This window comes from Trichosurus vulpecula, chromosome 1 (genome assembly GCF_011100635.1).
Source record: "Trichosurus vulpecula isolate mTriVul1 chromosome 1, mTriVul1.pri, whole genome shotgun sequence".
NCBI classification, from domain to species: domain Eukaryota; kingdom Metazoa; phylum Chordata; class Mammalia; order Diprotodontia; family Phalangeridae; genus Trichosurus; species Trichosurus vulpecula.
The window spans coordinates 132,791,860-132,812,633 of record NC_050573.1 but is presented as its reverse complement, the minus strand read 5'-3'; the positions used below and the strand labels follow the sequence as shown (position 1 = coordinate 132,812,633).

At 37.9% G+C, this 20,774-nt stretch overlaps 1 pseudogene; it reads left to right on the top strand.

The window, feature by feature from the left end:
- Window positions 1–13,315: 13,315 nt before the first annotated feature.
- LOC118834717 lies at window positions 13,316–14,264 on the top strand (annotated as a pseudogene).
- Window positions 14,265–20,774: the final 6,510 nt, after the last annotated feature.

The window sequence follows — 20,774 nt, the reverse complement described above, 5'->3', positions numbered from 1 at the left end:
ATGGGGGTGGAGGTAATCAAAAACAAACACTTTCGAAAGGGGACAGGGTCAAGGGAGAAAAGTCAATAAAGGGGGATGGGTTGGGAAGGAGCAAAATATAGTTAGTCTTTCACAACATGAGTATTGTGGAAGGGTTATACATAATGATACACATGTGGCCTATGTTGAATTGCTTGACTTCTTAGGGAGAGTGGGAGGGAAGAGAAGAGGGGAGAGAATCTGGAACTCAAAGTTTTAAAAACAGATGTTTAAAAACAAAAAAAAAGTTTTTGCATGCAACTAGAAAATAAGATACACAGGCAATGGGGCATAGAAATTTATCTTGCCCTACAAGAAAGGAAGGGAAAAGGGGATGGGAGGGGAGTGGGGTGACAGAAGGGAGGGCTGACTGGGAAACAGGGCAACCAGAATATACGCCATCTTGGAGTGGGGGGAAGGTAGAAATGGGGAGAAAATTTGTAATTCAAACTCTTGTGAAAATCAATGCTGAAAATTAAATATGTTAAAAAAATAAATTAATTAAAATTTAAAAAAAAACACACACTCAGAAGAAGATGACAAAATTAAAATTTCAATATCAAAACCCTCAAGGAAAAAACATGAGTTGGCCTCAGGCCATGGAAGAGCTCAAAAAGGATTTTAAAAATCAAGAGAAGTTGTGGAAAAATTGTGGGAAAAATGAGAGTGATGCAAGAAAATCATGAAAAACAAGTCAACATCTTGGTAAAGGAATCACAAAAATACTTCAAAAATAAAACCTTAAAAAACAGAATAGGCCAAATGGTAAATGAGGTACAAAAAACCAGTAAGGAAAATAATACCTTGAAAAGCAGAACTGAACAAAAGAAAAAAATATGCAAAACTCACTGAAGAAAAAAAACTCATTAAAAAGTAGAATTGGACAAATGATAAAAGACATTCAAGACCTTGCTGAAGAAAATATTTCCATAAAAAATAGAATTGAGCAAATGGACTAATGACTTCATAAGAAATCAAGGAACAATGAAACAAAACCAAAAGCATGAAAAGTAGAAGATGGTATGAAATATCTCATTGGAAAACAACTGACCTAGAAAATAAATCCAGAAAAGAGAATTTAAAAAATTATTGCACTCCCTGAAAGCCATGATAAAAAAAAGCCTAGACATGTTTATTCAGGAAATCATCAAGGAAAATGGTCCTAATATACTAGAACCAGAAAGAGATCCCCAAATTAAAACTCCCAGGAATATTATAGCCAAATTCCAGAGCTCCTAGGTCAAAGAAAAAATATTGCAAGCAGCCAGAAAGAAATAACACAAGTATCATGGAGCCACAGTCAGGATAACACAAGATTTGGCAGCTTCTACTTTAAAGAATCAGCGGGCTTGGACACAATGCCACATTGTGTATACAATTGATAGATAAAATTCTGGAGGTCAAAGGACCTAAACCAAGAATCACATACCCAGAAAATCTGAATGTAATCCTTCAGATAAGAAATGGACATTCTATGAAATGTGAAAATTTTTGAAGCAAATTTCTCTGATAAAGGCCTCATTTCTCAAATATATAGAGACTGAGTTATATTCATAAAAATATGACTCATTCCCCAGTTGATAAATGGTTAAAAGATATGAACAGCTTTTAGATGATGTAATCAAATCTATTTATAGTCATGTGAAAAGATGCTCTAAATCTGTATTTATTGGAGAAATGCAAATTAAAACAATTCTAAGGTACTACCTCAGACCTAGTAGATTGACTAAGGGGACAGAAAAGTAAAATGACAAATGTTTGAGGGGATGTGGGAAAACTGAGACACTAATACACTGTTGGTGGAATTGTGAACTGGTTCAACCATTCTTTAAAGCAATTAAAAATATACCCAAAGGACTAAAATATCATGCATACCCTTTAACCTAGCAATACCACTACTAGGTCTGTATCCCCAAAGAGATCAAGAACAAAAAGGTAAGGCACCTATATATGCAGAAATCTTCATAGCAGCTCTTTTCTGGTGGCAAAGAACTGGAAAATGAGAGGATGCCCCTTAATTCATGAATGGCTGAACTAGTTGTGGTATATGATTCTGAAGGAATTCTATTGTGCTATAATAAATGAGGAGCAGGATCTTCTCAAGAAAACTGGAAATGCGTGCCTGAACTGATGCAAAGTGAAATAATTAGAAGCACAATAACATTGTACACACTAATGGCTATATTGTAGGACGATCAGTTGTGAATGAATTATCTATTTTAGCAATACAATGATTCAAGACAACTCTTAAGGACTTATAATGAAAAATGCTATCCATCCCCAGAGAAAGAACTGATGAAGTCTGAGTACAGATGGAAGCATTTTTTAACTATCTTTCTTTTTCTTGTTGTTTTATTGGGTCTGTTTTTATTTTTTACAACATGTCTAACATAGAATATGTTTTCCAGAACTACACATGTATAATCTATATCAAAATGCTTGCCTTCATAAATTAAATTAAAAAAAAGAAAGGCAAAAAAGTGCTTGCCTTCGCTATGCAGGGCATAGGGAGGGAGGGAAACAATTTAGAACTCAAAATTTTAAAAACAAATGTAATGAATTGTTTATACATATAATTGGGAAAAAATAAAATCCTAAATAACAAAGTATAAAAAGTGTCACTAAACTGTACATAAGTAATTCTGCAGGCCACATATTGACTTACTATGTTGTATTATGTTTTTATTTACTTTGTTAAGTATTGCCAAGTTATATTTTAACCTGCTTCAAGTCACACTCAGGGGACAGTATTGTATTTGACATCTCTGCCATAGACTTAGATCTTAACTTTGAAAAGTGACAAATTCTGGATGATGACTGAGGGGCTTATCTTTAAACAAAGGGGTTCTCTTTAAAGCTACACGAATTCACGAAGATGCAATGCCACATTGTGTATACATTGATAGAAATGTGAGAAATGTGTGTGTTTGTGTGTGTTTAATAATTTTGGCTTTGTATTGTAGTCTAGGGATATCCATGTCTCTTTCTTTCCCTTTTCTTTTTATTATTTTTCTTGAGATTCTTAAACATATTTACCTCCATGTGAGTCCCGTCATTATTTTTTCTAGTTCTATATGGTAATTTGTTAGGCTGGTTGATATGGTATTGAGTAAGTAATCAATGATTCCTTTTATCTTTTCAGAGCAGGGCTCCAATGTGAACTCTTACAGACTTTTCATGACCCCTATAGCTGCTAGCACACTCTGACCTCTCATTAATTATTTCATATTTGATCTGAACATATTTTACAAGTTAAATATCCTTTTCAGTATGCATATTATTCTCCATCCTAACATAATGCTTATCTTTCCCTACCGAGGGGGTAGGAACTCTTCAATTTTTGTCTTTGTTGCAGCAGTGCCTAGCACAATTCCTGGCACCTTGTTGTTGAATAAATGTTTACTGCATTGAATTTTATAGTGTTCACTTCACTAGGTGTATTTATGCTTCACAGTTGCCTGATCAGACTATTGTGGTATACTGTGTTCTTGTCTCAGTACTGCATTTAACAAAGTAAATTGACAGGGATTGTCAAACTGTTCTATGCCCTAAGCAGGGCAAATGAGATTGTGACGGGCCTGGATAACATTCCTTACATGGGCTGCTTGAAGGAACTGGAAATATTTAGTCTGCAGAAAAAAAGATGGGAGGGGGAAGTGGCATTAGTGTAGAATAGTTATGTGAATAGCTATCGTATCTCTGGGTAATTTTTTTTCCACTTTTTGTTGCTTTTAGACACACCTAGTCTAAGAACTCTCAGTGTCCTCTGTTTACTTTCATTAAAAATAATATTATAAGAAAGATAAAATTACTAACAAAATAAGCCCCTTTTCAAATCTCTTTTCTCCACTCACAAAAACATTGGCTAACAAGGAAAGAAAAAAATGGAGGATCCTCCCCAGTGGAATTGATTTTCTTCTTCCTTGGTTGAAATTTATTGAAGCAATTTCAATTTCTTTGAAAAAAAATTAGCAGAAATGTAGTCTATTAATATTGCCCAGAGATTACCAAAACCATATGAGTAGCTGAAGTCCCATCCACATCTTAAGCAAGCATATCTATACTAATGATTACTGATTGTGATAAAGGTTTTTATATTGGGGGGGAGGTGAAATTCTCTAAAGCCAGAAAAAAATGTGATCTTAATTACATATTTAATAACATGAAAAATAGATATAAAATGTGATTTTTCATGTGAAAGTTAGTGATAAAAACCTCACTGTGGTATTTTTACAAAACAACATTTTAGTGAGATACCATTCCCTGTGCACATTTTATTTATGCAATAAAGGATTTTTAATCATGTCAACCTGTCAAGTGGAAGGGTATCATAATATCAATTAGTCATCAAGCTGTCTTTACAGGAAAGGTTTGGTGAATGGAAATGATTTTTAGTCATCATTCCTAAGCTTTTCTGATAGATAATTCACAATTTTATAATTTTGCCAGTGCTGCAATGATTTCCCTGGATTTTCATCAATATGAGTTAACCAAGGATTTTAACTTAGGCTTACAAAATAAATGTTGCTTTTATCTGTTTCATTTAGATAAAAGTAGAAATGAAACATTAACTCTATGCTAATAAAGTATTAACTAAATACTTTTGGACAGAACAAATATTTCCCAACTATTCCTTCACACCTGAAACATCTTAGTCAACGTAAACATTTGATGGGACTCTTGTGTTTTAGAAGCAGCACTTGAATTATATGCTAACAGGCTATCTATTGTCTCATTATTTCTTACCTGTTCTTAATATGTGTGTCATTTAACAAGGTGACTATTTAGTTTTCTCCCTGAATTTCCGGTGGCCTTCCTACTAGCTTACAATATTAGTTGTAGTAGTTATAGCATCAGCAACAAAACACCTGCAATTGATAAAAATGATTTATATGTTTCAAAGGGCTTTTTATGTTATATCATTTATATCATTTAAGCCTCACAAAATCTATGAGAGGCAGATAATGTAACTTTCACTGTTTCACAAATGATAAAGTGAAGGTTCAGAGTTTAAGTACCCTACTTGCGATCACAGAGTTAATGAAATACCAGAACCTGGATTGGCATTTAAGAATTCCTGACTCCAAGGCCAGGAATGTACTCACCATGCCATTTTGTCAAAATGAATGATGATCATCATCATGATGATCATGATAATGATGGTGATAAAGAGGAATGGGAGGAAGAGAATTAATTTATTTTAGGGGAGGGAGAATCTAACCAGTAACTCATTAGAAAAAGGAATGGCTTTAATGAGCACACTTTTTATATCAATGCAGATGAGATGCTTATAGTCTAAGACTTAGAGAATTAGGCTGGGCCTTAGTAAAGTGGCTTGAAAAGGGTCACACCGTTGATATGTATCAGAAGCAAACTTCTGTCTTCTGTGCCATATCCCTATTAATCATGTTATTGTAATATAAGTATACATAGTAATCAGGTTAGTTATTATATTCATTTAATGTTTTAAGGTACCTTACATATATCATTTCATTTGAGATCCCCTCCAAGTCTGGAAAGGAAGGAACAGCCGATCACAGTACCACAGTACCTTCTTGGGTTTCCCATAGTATCCTAATAACAGCCAATAAGATGTGGAGGTAAAAACTGCTTCCCAAGTTCAACAGCATAGTCTATAAGTTAAAACCATCAGTTTAATGACTTCATCCCACTTGGCACAAAAAACAGGCCCTAACAGGAAGTATTAGAAGGAGCTACTAACCCACAGTAATATTTAGAATCAAATCGGTGATCTCCTTTTAAGGAAGCCTAGGTTTTGTTTGCTTTTTGGTTGTTGTTTGTTTTGTTTTGAATACAGGATTCTCTCAATGCTTTCAATACTTACATGTCTTGTCCAATTCCAATAAACCACACACACACACACACACACACACACACACACTTTCTCCTTGAAAATACAGTTTTATGTTTATTGACTACACCTAACTAAATTATTCATTAATTATTTTAGGGATATTTAGCGTAAAATGCCAATCAAACAAATAAAATCTTTTCAGCTCTATTTCAACACACTAATTCACAGAAACAAATACCATAAAAGAATGAATCAATTGGCCAAGGGACCTAGAAGCTTCTGGCTCTCCTTCCCAGTAATCAATCTGTAGTAACCAAGGAAATAAGATCTCTCAGGGAGCTCCAAGAAAATCTGTAGCCAATGGAAAAAAACATGAACCACAGTCTCAGTCTTTTAGACATTCTTTTTGACCTTGGGTCCTGCTTACAGAAAGAGAAGGCCTAGCCAGGGGCAGCTGATAGTACCTTCAGATGTGCATATTGGTCTCCAGAAGAAGTAAAGACAACTTCCTTGATTGCTCTTATAAATATTCTCTGACTCAGGTTGCCATCATTTTGGCATAGAAAAAATCGCGACTTTCATTTTCAAGTTTGATAGCAGGACTGAGAAGAAAGATGACTTAGTCCTATGGAGAAAGGAGTAACTAGGGAAGATTCAGCATGGGAAAGTTCTCTAGATAAAGGGAGAGGATCAGTACTTTGGGAAAACACAAAATATTTGTATTTAGGTGTGCTTTTCAAGCCAGCTCAACTCAATAAGCATCAGCTGTAAGTCTACCTTTGGGCAAAGAGAAGAACCTGAAAACTTACAATGGCACAAAAATATAAGATAAACATCCTACTTAGGTGTACATAGAGTATGGGCCAGGTCTACCTGTGTGTTGCTGGCATTATTATCATTGACCCTTGTCTTGAGGAGGCAACACACAGCCCAACTCTTTGCAACTCTGGGATCCCTATTTTGTAACTGATGATGACATGGAAGTTATTCTTTTGATATGGACTAAGTAAGAGAAATGAGCCCTATAAATTAGTAAAAATCTGGATGATAGAGAATTTTCTAAAGAAATGCATTCTGTATTTTTTCAAGGACTCATAAGAAACTGAAGCAGAATAATAAAAATCTTAAGTAAATAAAAAAAGAATGAGGAGTTAAGATGGTAGAATAAGGAACAAACTCCTTAAAGTCTCCCAAATTCCCCTCCAAACACCCTTAAATAATGCCTCAAAACAAATTCTGAAGCAGCATAACCAACAAAATGATGGAGTGAAACAAATTTCCAGCCCACGATAAACTTAGAAGACCCGCAGGAAAGGTCTGTCTCGCTGAGGTGAGAGTGGAGCACAGTACAGTGCAGGCAGCCCAGGTAAGCCAGCAGCAGGCTGCTTCCAGCAAGGCAGTACAGGCCTTGGGGGCAACTGAATCAGCAACAGCAATGTAAGAGAGCTGGGCAACTGATCAGAAGGAGATTATAAGGGACACTTTGGTGGCACTAGGTGCAGAACTCTCTTGCCTTATGCAAATAGAGATCTGGGTCACAGAGCCAGATCACAATCCAAGACTGAGGATGAGCACAAGCACATTAGAGTATCAACAGATGAGTAGGGATCTGGTCACAGGTTGAAAAAAGTTCTTGTGGTCACTCAAAGAGCAGATCACAGGCCAGGAGAGCACTGACCACACCTCTGCATAGGTCATACTAGCTTGGAAGAACTGAAAAATTGCGGGTCCCTAGAATTAGCTCCACAGATAGCAGCATGAGAAACCTGAAACTTGGGAGAGTGTCCCTTCCAGCTCAGGAGAAGTGTTCAACTTTAACACAAAATTAAAAGTGAAGAAATATACTGGAAAAAATGAGTAGAAAGAAAGCAAAAAAGGAAGGAAGGAAAGAAGGAAGGAAGGAAGGAAGGAAGGAAGGAAGGAAGGAAGGGAGGAAGGAGGGGAGAGAGGGAGGAAGGAAAGAGGGAGGGATGGAAGGAGGAAGGGAAGAAGGGAGGCAGGAAGTTAAGAAGGAGAACCAGACCATAGAAAGTGATGGTGACAGACATCAAAGCACAAACTCAGAAGAAGATAATAATGTCAAAAGAGTAAATGCATTATTTTGCCTAGTATAAATACCCAAATAAACTATAAAGGATATATGCAGAAAAACACTATATCCATACAGAGAAAAAAACTGTTAAATAGAAGCATGTATAGAGGAAATATATGTGTGTGTATTTGTGTCTAATGGTAGTCTCTAAGTTAAGGTGAGAGAATTTTTTTTTTTAAATTACATGGTAATTTTGTTGTATTTTTGAATGGAATATCAAGTTGTGCATAGCATATTTACAGTTTCATGTACAATCACCTTTATTATTGTACTATATTAGGGAAAACTTGTTTTATTCCATTTTTTTAAAATTAATGTAGAAAAAAAGATTGGCGTTAGGTCCAAAAAGAACTCCTGGAAGAGCTCAAAAATGATTTTTAAAATTAAATAAATATAGAAGAAAAAATTGGAAAATAAGTTAGAATGATGGAAGAGAATCATGAAAAAAAATCAACAACTAGGTGAAGGAAACACAAAAAGCCTGGAAAGATGTACAAAAATCCAATGAAGTAAACAACTTTATAAAAAGTAGAACTGACAAAACAGAAAAGGAGGTTTACAAAAGCTCATTGAAGAAAAAATCATCCTTAAAAATTACAATTAGGCAAGTAGAAGTTAATGACTCCATGACACAGCAAGCAAGAAATAATCAAACAATATCAAAAGAATTAAAAATAGAAGAAAATGTGATATATTATGATGTCAGAATTTATGATTTCAAAGAAAATCATATATATGCCTGAATGGTTCAGAACTACAGGATATAAGGAATTCTCTAAGTAGAAGGCAGAAGAATTAAAGCATTTATTCATGCTCTAAAGTAGCAGACCCAAGAACGAGTGTCTCCAATTAGATATCCTGGCCAAAAGCTTCCAGGCCCAATAAGTCTGCCTCACAAGAGTAACCAGGAGGTTACAGAAAAACATGATGACATTAAACCAAATCATATTTGTGCTTCCTGCCTCCAGTAAGAAGATTACCCACTGGCCTCAAGCCCTTGCTCAGCACTTTCCAGTCTGCACTGGGGTCAGCCCTGCTACCAGCAGTGCCTGCTTCTTCAGCTCCTTTGGCTTCAGCTTCAGCTGTCGCTGTTGCTGTCACTGCCGCTGGCTCCAACAAGTCTCAATCTCCAAGCTGCATTCTTTCCTTTTATACAGTTTCAGACATCATCAAGCATCATCTGAGCAACCAGAACTTAAGCTCCTGTGGTCTCAGTGCCTCCCCTTAGGATCCTGGGAGCTTTCCGCCCACATCAGCTTAGCACCTAGGAATTAGGGGCTTGGGGCAAATTTAGGAGCAAAGATCTAATCAGACCTTCTTAGCTGGCCCCACTCTCTTAGTGGGCCCCATCTGGGGCCCCACCTTAAGCTTATTCAAATGGGTGGGGAAAGAGCTTCTCCCATACTGATTGCCTTAACAATATCTCATTGAAATAACATGGAAAAGAGATTGAGGAGGGTTAATTAAAGAATTATTGTGGGCAATTGTGAATCTATAATCAGGATTAAACACCATTTATCAGCTTCTACATAAAAGGATCAGAGGACATAGAATATGTTCAAAAAGTAAAGGAGCTAAGAATCACATTTCCAGTAAATATGAGTATAATTTTCCTGGGTAAAAAATATTCTTATCAGGATTACCTTATAAAGGAAAAAAATACACATTTATCTGGGCATAGAAACTTAGCTTGCCCTATAGGCAAGTAGAAGAAGAGCAAGAGAAGAGAAGAGAGGACTGATAGAAGGGAAGGCAGATTGAAGGAGGTGGTGGTCAGAAATAAAACACTTGTGAGAAGTGAAATAGTGAAAGGAGAGAGTGACAGCAGGATAAACAGGGGAAATATACAATGGAGGGAAATATATAGTTAAAAATATATAGTTAACATTGGATGTTAGTGAGATGAACTCAACCATGGAAAGGAAGCATATAGTGAAGTGGATGAAAAACAAGAATCCTACAAAATGTTTACAAGGAATACATTTAAAGTAGAGACACACACAGAATAAAGTAAAGGGCTGGGACAGAATCAATTATACTTGGGCTGAAGTAAAAAAAGGGGGTTGCAAACATTATCTCAGGCAAAACTATAGCAAAATTAGATCTAATTAAAAGAAATAAAGAAAAACAACTGCATTTTGCTAAGTACTATACACGATGAAGCAACATCAATATTTAATACATATTACCAAATGGTATAGCATTCAAATTTCCAAAGGAGAAGTTAAATGAGTTACAGGAGGAAACAGACAGTAAAGCTATAGTGATAAAGCTCCTCAACTCCCCCCACTCCTTGGAAAAATCTAGGAAAAAATAAATAAGAAAGAAATTAAGAAGGTAAATAGAATTTTACCTATCAGATCTATAGCTAAGGTAATAATTTAGGACCAACTAAGAAATAGAGAGCATTACAAAATGTAAAGTGGATAATTTTGATTACATTACATTTAAAAATTTTTGCACAAACAAAACAAATGGAGCCAATATTAAAAGGAAAGAAAAAAGCTGGAAAATAAATTTTACAGCAAGTGTTTGATAAAGGCTTCATTTCTCAAATGTATGGAGAACTATGTTGAATTTATAAGAATACTAGTCATTCCCCAAATGATAAATGATCAAAGGATATGAATAGGCAGTTTTCAGATGAAATCAAAGCTATCTATAGTCACATAAAGATGTTCTAAATCACTATTAGAGAAATGCAAATTAAAACCATTCTGAGTATCTACCTCACACCTATCAAATTTATTTAATATGACAAAAAGTGAAAACAACAAATGTTGGAGGCAATATGGGGAAATGGGGTCATTGGTGGAATTGTGAACTGTTTTGACCATTCCGGAGAATAATTTGAAACTATGCCCAATGGATTGTAAGACCATGCATACACTTTGACCCAGCAGTACCACTACCAGGTCTGTATACCAAAGAGATTTGAAAAAAGGAAAATGGTCTATTTGTACAAAAATATTTACAACTGTTCTTTTTGTGGTAGCAAAGATTTGGAAATTGAAGAGACGTCCATAAATTGTGGAGTGCCTGAATAAGTGATGGAATACTACTGTGCTGTAAGGATAAACAGGATACTTTCAGACAGATCTGGAAAGACTTAGATGAACTGATGCAGAGTGAAGTGAGTAGATCCAGGAGAACCTTGTACACAGTTAACAGCAATATTGGATGATGATCAACTATAGATGACATCTATTTTCAGCAATATATTGATCCAAGACAATTCCAGAGGACTCATGATGGAAAATGCTATCCACCTCCAGAGAAAGGACTGATGGAGTCTGAATGCAGATCAAAGCATATTATTTTACACTTTATTTTTGTGTGGTTTTGTCTGTAATTTCTTTCATAACATCACTAATATAGAAATATTTTTTATACAGTTGCACAAGTATAAATCCTATCAAATTGCTTACCATCCTAAGGATGGGGAAAGGTAGGGAGAAAAGGAGAGAATTTGGAACTCAAAATTAAACAAAAACAATGTTGCAAATTGTCTTTACATGCAATTGGGAAAAATAAAATATTTTAAAAAAGGAATAAAAAAATAAAAACCATGATCAGGTGATGGTAAACATTTTATGTACCACGAAGTCTTCAAGTTCATTTTGGAGAGCTGTTATAGAAAAGATTCTTTTCAGGTATGAACTTGATGAAATGACCTCTGAAATTCCTCCAAATTTTCAGAATTCTGTAATTCTTGGAGTATTTTCATAGACCAAAAGCAAAATATCTTTTGAACTAGTGTTCATTGTGCAAAAGAGGAAATTTAATATATATGCATATATATATGCATACATACATACACACGCAAATGAGGTATATATATATATATTAAAGGTATGAGATATATATATATATATATATATATATAAATCCATATATACATATGGATTTTTAATACTGAATTTATCTTTCCAATGGTTTTTTTAAGTGCAATCCCTGATTCTCCTATGAAAGTGACTTCAGGGGCCATCTAATCCAACCCTCATCTCTCCTAGAACCTTTGCTGCAGTCTCCTAAATGTGACCAACATTTGTTTGAGTACATCTCATGTAATCTACCAACGATTTCCCAAAGCAGGTCACCACCATTTTGGATAATTGATTTTTACAAAGACTTTCCCTAAATCACCCTTCCACTTTATGTAATTATGGTGATAGCAATGATGATGGCAATAGTGATGATGATGATGATGATGATTTGTATAGTGTTTTGAGTTATGCAAAGCACTTTTACATGCATGTGTTATACTATTCAGTCATTATACCAAACAATAAGCATTTATTAAGTGTGCTGGAGAATTTGCTAAGTGCAGGAGGTACACCAAAAGGTGAAAACAGTTCCTTCCATCTCAAGGATTACAAAATCTTTGATAGTAGTAGTAGCATATATCTTTTTATCCCTACATTATATAGAAAGGAACTGATTCTGAAAGAGCCTAGGTGAATTAATCAGGGTCATATCATGAGTAAATTATGAATTGACATTCAAAGAAGAGTCTTTGTCATTCCAAGTTGAGCATGCTACTACAGTACACTGTTTCATTTACTTTTATTCTTCCTAATTCTACTCCCAAGTATAAAAAGGTATTCATCTGTCATTACTTTGACATATTTTAAAAATCATGGAATATACCCACATACATGAGACCCAGGACAAATGCCAATCATAACATGGAAAGATAGATTTTCCCAAATTTCCAAAACAGGAAGATATGAATCAGAAAACTAAAGACCAACAAATTCAACTTCAATTCCTCACAAAATCCCAGAATATATTATTCAAGAGATGATCAGTGAAGACCTAGGAAATGAAGCAGGGATTATAAAGTAGCAACATGACAAGAAATGGATTATGACAGACTAAGGAAATTACTTTTATAACAAATTTACTAAATTAATACACATGGGGAATGTATAGAAAAATGTCTGGTTATGTTTTAGTAAAATATTTGATGAATAGCATTTGATACATATTTCTTGTAGAAAAAGGTAGAGAGAGTAGGACAGATACAAAAGATGTATTTTAAAAGGATTTTATGGGCAGATTAAAAAAAGTAGTCATTACTCATTTAATGCTGGGTGGAGGCAATGGTTCTAGTGCCATGGCACCCCTGGCAGTGGCCACCATGTAGGTGGTCAGTCTGTCAGATGATCACAATGCCAGACAGGAAAGGACTAGAGCCATTGCTGCTGCTGGAACATGATCTGAAATGGACATAGTACTATCGAATCCTGCAAGAAGCTCAGCCTGGGCACCAAGCACATCTCTGCATGTCTGGTGTGAAGGCTGCTATGACATGGTAGATTATGGGCATTCAAACTAGCTGTGTCATGCACGGGCCATGGGATGTTACCTTTTCATAGGGGTCCACAATGATGGATGAGAGATACAAAATGATCCAGGCCATCTGGATGAGATTGTGGCTAGTGTTCCTTATGCCATTGCCCTGGAGACACTGGACAAATACAACTGTGATTTCTGTGTTAATGGCAATCATTTCACTTTAACTGTGGATGGATGGGACACCTACAAAGAAGTGAAGAAGTCTGGGAGATACAGAGAATGTAAATGCAACCAGGGAGTCTCTACCACTGACTTGATTAGCCAGATGATGTTCATGATCAAGGCTTGTCATAGCAGCCAGAAATTGCCTTCAGAGTCGCAGGTATACACCAACACCTTTGGCAAGCCCCTTCACCTAGTGCCTGCTGGGGCAGGTATTTGCCAAGCAGGCTTCTCCCAGTGCCTAACAAGTCATAGCCCCTGGACTGGAGTGTCACAGTTTGTGCAGACATCCCAAAAGATCAACCAGTTTGCTTCTGGGAAGGAGCCAGAGCTTGGAGATACCATCATCTATGTGGCTGGGACCTTTGACCTGTTCCACCTTGGGCATGTGTATTTCCTAGAGAAGGTTTGCCAGCTTTAAAAGTGACCCTACATCATTTCAGGCTGACATTTTGACCAGAAAGGGAATCACTAGAAGGGAGTTACTCCCTAATAAATGTGCATGAGAGAATGCTAAGTTTGCTGGCCTGTAGGTATATGGCTGATGTGGTGACCACAGATAACCTTCTAGATCACTTCAAGGCAGACCAAGTGTGTCATGGGAAGACCAAAGTGATGCCTAATAGGGATGGTTCAGATCTATATATGGAACCCAAGAGGCAGGGTATATTTCATCAAATAAATAGTGGCAATAACCTCACCACAGACCTCATTGTACAGAGAATTATTAAGAATAGATTAGAGTATGAAGCAAGAAATCAATATAAAGAAACTCAAGAGCTAGCTGTCCTGGAGGCCATAAAAAATAAGAGGTGATGCCTGAAAGGGCAGCAATGCAGTTGGAGGGTCCTGTGAAGCCTAATCACAAACCTGTGCCAGCTTGAGCAGCACAAGCAGCAACCTCATCCCCTCCTTTCCCAGCCCCAACCTTCCTTCATCTTTTGCTGGGGAACTACCTGGGGTACTGCCTGAGGGCCTGCCCTCCCTTTTGCTCTTCTCACTTTCTCTGAGCCTTTTGATTTTAGAATTTGTCACATCTACCACTTTAATGAAGCTGAGGCCCCTTTTTAACTTACCCTGTCTTTGGTGCAACTGTTGGAATCTGTCACAACTGGGCCACCATGAAGTTGCCAGGTGTTGGTGGAAAAGAACATTTGGTGCTGGGTCTCTCCAGGTATTTTTGGACAGTTTGTATTCCCTAGTAATGTTTTTCTGCCTAGACTCTACTGATCTAACTTTATAGGGAAATAGGAAGACCCAGCTAACACTATGAGCATATGGAATCTCAGCATCGGGGAGGGGCATCAGGTTTACGGCTGAGCCATGGTCAGGATCCAGGCACTTTAATCCCTGCTTATCTTTCCTTGGCACTCCCCTCCTCTAGTGAAGCTAGATGAGACACGTGTGGGATAAGAGAAGGAGATGAGTCACAGCTGCCTTGTGGCTCTCATGACCCTAAGAACAATCCTAATGGGTTTATGAAGCCTTGACTTTCACTGTCCCCCGAGAGACTGGGCTGCCTCTGCCTAGCCCACATTTAAACCTGCTTGTTGGCTGTTGGGGGAAAGAGGATCAGCAGTCCAAGAAGGAGAATGTTCCAAAGGGTGACCTTTCTTACCTCCTTAGGAGGGGGAATCACACCTCCTAAAAGTTCTTCTCCACCTCATCTCCTTATTCTCCTGATGTGAGTTCTATTCCAAAGCATCCTGGATGCCGCCTGGGCTCCAGAAACTTTCTCTGTCACCTGAAATTTTGCTGCCTGGCACTTCATATTCCTCCCCAATCCTGCTTCTCCCTATACAGACTTTGTATGCTGGTTTTTGTATTGGAACTGGCTGTAGTAAATTTCTTTGTCAGTGGAATTTAATAAAATACAGTGGGGTTACATGATCCACCCCGCCTACCCTATTTGAAAAAATACTTGGGGGGAGGTGGCCAATATGGCACTGTGAAGGAAAGGAACTACTGGAGCTCTCTCACAAATTCTGTCAGATATGTCTAAAACAGTGAATGTGAGTATATTTGAGATTTAGGAGTTACTAGTAGATTGAGAGGGGTAGGAGTGCCAGGCACACGGAAGGGCACCAGACCAAACCAACTGGGAACAGCAGAGGAATTCAGCCAGTGCACCAGTCTGGTTGGTCTCCACATGAGTAAAACAATGGAGCAGGAACAGGACCAGGGTCAAATTACTGGATATGGCCACGATTGATCCCCAGGCCTCTCAGCCCAGGATAGCAGTCTGTAAGGGTGCAGAGCCTGAGGCTGCGGGAGCAGGTATCCCAGAGGCCTCTAGCCCACAATCTAAAGGTATGAAACTTGCCTTCTTGAACTTCCAGGAGCCATGATGTGCAGGTAAAACAGCTTTTATCCCTCCCTTGAATAAACCCATGGAATACTACCTCAGGAGAAACAGAGGAGCCAGAAGAGGGGCTTCAGTAGCAAGAGACATTGGGGAGAGGGCCCTTCTTGTGGTGGCAGAAGGAGACTAGTGAAGGAAGAGAGGTGTCTCAGCAGCCTTCACCTCAGCAGAACAACAAAAGTAACTAAGCCTCAGGGGGGTGGAACTAACAAACGTCAACACCAGGACCCCAGATGTGGCTTTTCACAGCCAGAGGAAGTGGCAGACACCAGCACAGACAAAAGCCGAGACCACCCATGCTGTAGAACAGCCCTGGGGAAGAGGGGATTACCAGCAGCCAGACCACCCATCCCCCACACCTCATGAAACCAGAGACCATAGCACATAAAGCTAGATCCCAACCCAAGAAACTTGAGACAGATCCACCTGAGCCCCAGAAGCAGAGATCCACTTCAGAAAGCAGGAGGAAAAAAAAAACACCATGAAAAAGAACAGTAAGAAGCTTTCAAAGAACATTGATTAGTATTATGGAGACAGAGAAGATAAAAATACCAATTCAGAATAGGACAGCAGGTACACTACACCTGCATCTGAAACCTCAAAAGGGAAAGTGAACTGGTATCCAGAACAAAAAGCATTCCTGGAAGAACTTAAGGAGGACTTTAAAAACCAAATTAGGGAGGTAAAAGAAAAAAATGGAAAAAAATTCACTGAGGACAACAAATCTTTAAAAAGTAAAATCAGTGAAATGGTTAAGGAGAATCAGAATATAAATGGAGAAAATGTCTCATTGAAAAGTAAAACCAACCGAATGGAAAAGGAGATGGAGAAGATAAAGGAAGAAAACAAAACATTAAAAATTAGAATGGGGCAAGTAGAAGTTAATGACTCTATGAGACATTGAGAATCAGTCAAACAAAATCTAAAGAATGAAAAAATAGAAGAAAATGTGAAATATCTGATTGGAAAAACAACTGACCCTGAAAATAGATCCAGGAGAGAAAATTTAATAATTATTGGTCTACCTGAAAGCTATGATGAAAACAAGAGCCTGTATAGTATCATCCATGAAATCCTTATGTAAAAGTGCCCAGAGGTCCTAGAACCAGAGGGTAAAATTGTCATAGAAAGAATCCACTGATCACCCCTCAAAGAGATCCCAAATTGAAAATTCCAAGAAATATTATAGGCAAATTCCAGAACTACCAGTTCCAGGAGAAAATACTGCAAGCAGGTAGAAAGAAACATTTCAAATATCATGGAACTGCAGTCAGGATCATGCAGGATCTTTCAGCTTCTATATTAAATTACAGGATAAATTGGAATATGATATTCTGAAAGGCAAAGGAGCCTGGACTACAACTACCCAGAAAATCTGAAGATAATTTTCCAGGCAAGGAGATGCACATTCAATGAAATGAGGAAATTCCAGACCTTCATGATGAAAAGGCCAGAGCTGAATGGAAAATTTGACCTCCAAATGCAAAACTCAAGAGAGACACAAAAAGTTAAATGGGGGGAAAAACCCTAGTTAATCAGTAAAGCTAATTAGTTACATCATAATATAGGATTATTTTGATATATATATATATATATATATATATATATATATATATATATATAGGTATATGTCAATCTTTAGAATAGTGTAGTTACTGTGACAATTGAAAGGAATATTTATAGACTGCTGGTATCAGTGTAAAATAAAAAATATAGGGGGGACGGAGCCAAGATGGCAGCTGGTAAGCAGGGACTAGAGTGAGCTCCCTACCGAGTCCCTCCAAAAACCTATAAAAAATGGCTCTGAACCAATTCTAGAATGGCACAACCCACAAAACAGCAGAGGGAAGCAGGGCTCGAGCCCAGGACAGGCTGGATGGTCTCTGGGTGAGGTCTATCCCACACGGAGCTGGGAGCTGGGAGCTGGGAACGGAGTGGAGCAGAGCCCAGCCTGAGCGGCGTGGACCAAAGAGACCAGGAGATGGGCGGAGGGGGCCCTAGCGCCCTGAATCAGTGAGCTGCAGCAGGTACCAGGCTTCTCAATCCACAAACACCAAAGACTTCAGAGAAGGTTAGTGGGAAAAGCTGCGGGAGTGGAAGGAGTTCGCGGTTTGGCTTCCAGCCCCAGGGGCAGTGGAGGTGGGGCAGCTACAGCTGTTGTTGCTTCTGGCCCCAGGCCCACCAGGTGGGAGGAATTAAGTGGCAGATCAGAGCAGGAGTGAAGAGCCTGCTGAAGATCTAAGCCCAGCCCAGGCTGGGGGTTCTTGGGGAAGGAGTAGTGCTGGTGTGGCAGAGCCAGCACCTCCCCCCCAAACGTGGAACATAGAACTCATTAGTCTACAAGCAGTCATACCACACTGAAAAACTCAAGGGTCAAGGTAGTTGGTTGGGAATATGGCCAGGCAGCGAAAACACACCCAGATTCAGTCTCAGACTTTGCGTTCCTTCTTTGGTGACAAAGAAGACCAAAACACACAGACAGAAGTTAACAAAGTCAAAGAGCCTACAACAGAAACCTCCAAGAAAAACATGAACTGGTCCCAGGCCATGGAAGAGCTCAAAAAGGATTTGGAAAAGCAAGTTAGAGAAGTAGAGGAAAAATTGGAAAGAGAAATGAGAAGGATGCGAGAAAACCATGAAAAACAAGTCAATGAGTTGCTAAAAGAGACCCAAACAAATACTGAAAAATACACTGAAGAAAACAACACCTTAAAAAACAGACTAACTCAAATGGCAAAAGAGCTCCAAAAAGCCAATGAGGAGAAGCAGAATTAGCCAAATGGAAAAGGAGGTCCAAAAGACCACTGAAGAAAATACTACCTTAAAAATTAGATTGGAGCAAGTGGAAGCTAGTGACTTTATGAGAAATCAAGATATTATAAAACAGAACCAAAGGAATGAAAAAATGGAAGACAATGTCAAATATCTCATTGGAAAAACCACTGACCTGGAAAATAGATCCAGGAGAGAGAATTTAAAAATTATTGGACTACCTGAAAGCCATGATCAGAAAAAGAGCCTAGATATCATCTTTCAAGAAATTATGAAGGAGAACTGCCCTGATATTCTAGAGCCACAGGGCAAAATAGAAATTGAAAGAATCCACCGATCACCTCCTCGAATGGATCCCAAAAAGAAATCTCCCAGGAATATTGTCGCCAAATTCCAGAGCTCCCAGATCAAGGAGAAAATACTGCAAGCAGCCAGAAAGAAACAATTTGAGTATTGTGGAAACCCAATCAGAATAATCCAAGATCTGGCAGTTTCTACATGAAGAGATCGAAGGGCTTGGAATGCGATATTCCAGAGGTCAATGGAGCTAGGATTAAAACCTAGAATCACCTACCCAGCAAAACTGAGTATCATGCTCCAAGGCAAAATATGGATTTTCAATAAAATAGAGGACTTTCAAGCTTTCTCAGTGAAAAGACCAGAACTGAATAGAAAATTTGACTTTCAAACACAAGAATCAAGAGAAGCACGAAAAGGTAATCAAGAAAAAGAACAAGAAAAAAAAATTGCAAGGAACTTACTAAAGTTGAACTGTTTTGTTTACATTCCTACATGGAAAGATGATGTGTATGATTCATGAGACCTCAGTATTAGGATAGCTGAAGGGAATATGTATACATATATGTTTATGTATATATATGGGTGAATATTTGTGTATGTATATATCTATGTGTATAAAAATATACGTATATATATATATATATATATATATATATATATATATATATATATATATATAAAGAGAGAGGGAGAGAGAGAGAGAGAGAGAGAGAGAGAGAGAGAGAGAGAGAGCGCGAGTGGACAGGACACAGGGTGAGTTGAAGATGAAGGGAAGATATCAAAAAGAAATAAAATCAAATTAAGGGATGAGAGAGGAACATACTGAGAGAGGGAGATAAGGAGAGATAGAATGGGGTGGATTATCTTGCATAAAGGTAGCAAGAGGAAGCAGTTCTGTGGGAGGAGGGGAGAGGGCGGGTGAGGGGGGAATGAGTGAACCTTGCTCTCATCAGATTTGGCCTAAGGAGGGAATGCCATACATACCCAATTGGGAATCTTACCCGACAGGAAAGAAGAAGGAAGAAGATAAAAAAGGGGGGGGGGATGATAGAGGGGAGGGCTGATGGGGGTGGAGGTAGTCAAAAACAAATATTTTCAAAAGGGGACAGGGTCAAGGGAGAAAATTCAAAAAAGGGGGATGGGTTGGGAAGGAGCAAAATATAGTTAGTCTTTCACAACATGAGTATTGTGGAAGGATTATACATAATGATACACATATGGCCTATGTTGAATTGCTTGACTTCTTAGGGAGGGTGGGTAGGAAGGGAAGAGGGGAGAGAATTTGGAACTCAAAGTTTTAAAAACAGATGTTCAAAAACAAAAAAAAAAACAGTTTTGCATGCAACTAGAAAATAAGATACACAGGCAATGGGGTGTAGAAATTTATCTTGCCCTACAAGAAAGGAAGGGAAAAGGGGATGGGAGGATAGTGGGGTGACAGAGGGGAACAGGGCTGACTGGGGAACAGGGCAACCAGAATATATGCCATCTTGGAGTGGCGAGGAGGGTAGAAATGGGGAGAAAATTTGTAATTCAAACTCTTGTGAAAAGCAATGCTGAAAACTAAATATGTTAAATAAATAAATTTAAAAAAAATAAACAATATAAAGATATAAAACTATAATTAAGAGATGTAAAGGGTTGGTTCTGGGAGAAGAAGTAAGGAGGTAGTAGAAAAGGGTAAATTAAATCACATGAAGAGGAACAAAAACATATTACAGTAGAAGAATAAAGGAAAGAAGAGCAGTACTTGAGTTTTACTCTCATTAGATTTGGTTCAAGAAGGGAATAACATACCCTGAAAAGTACAGAAATCAAACTTGTCCTACAAGCAGTAGGAAGGGAAAGGGGAAAGAAAAGGGAGGGGGTGGTCAGAAGGGAGGGAAGAAGTA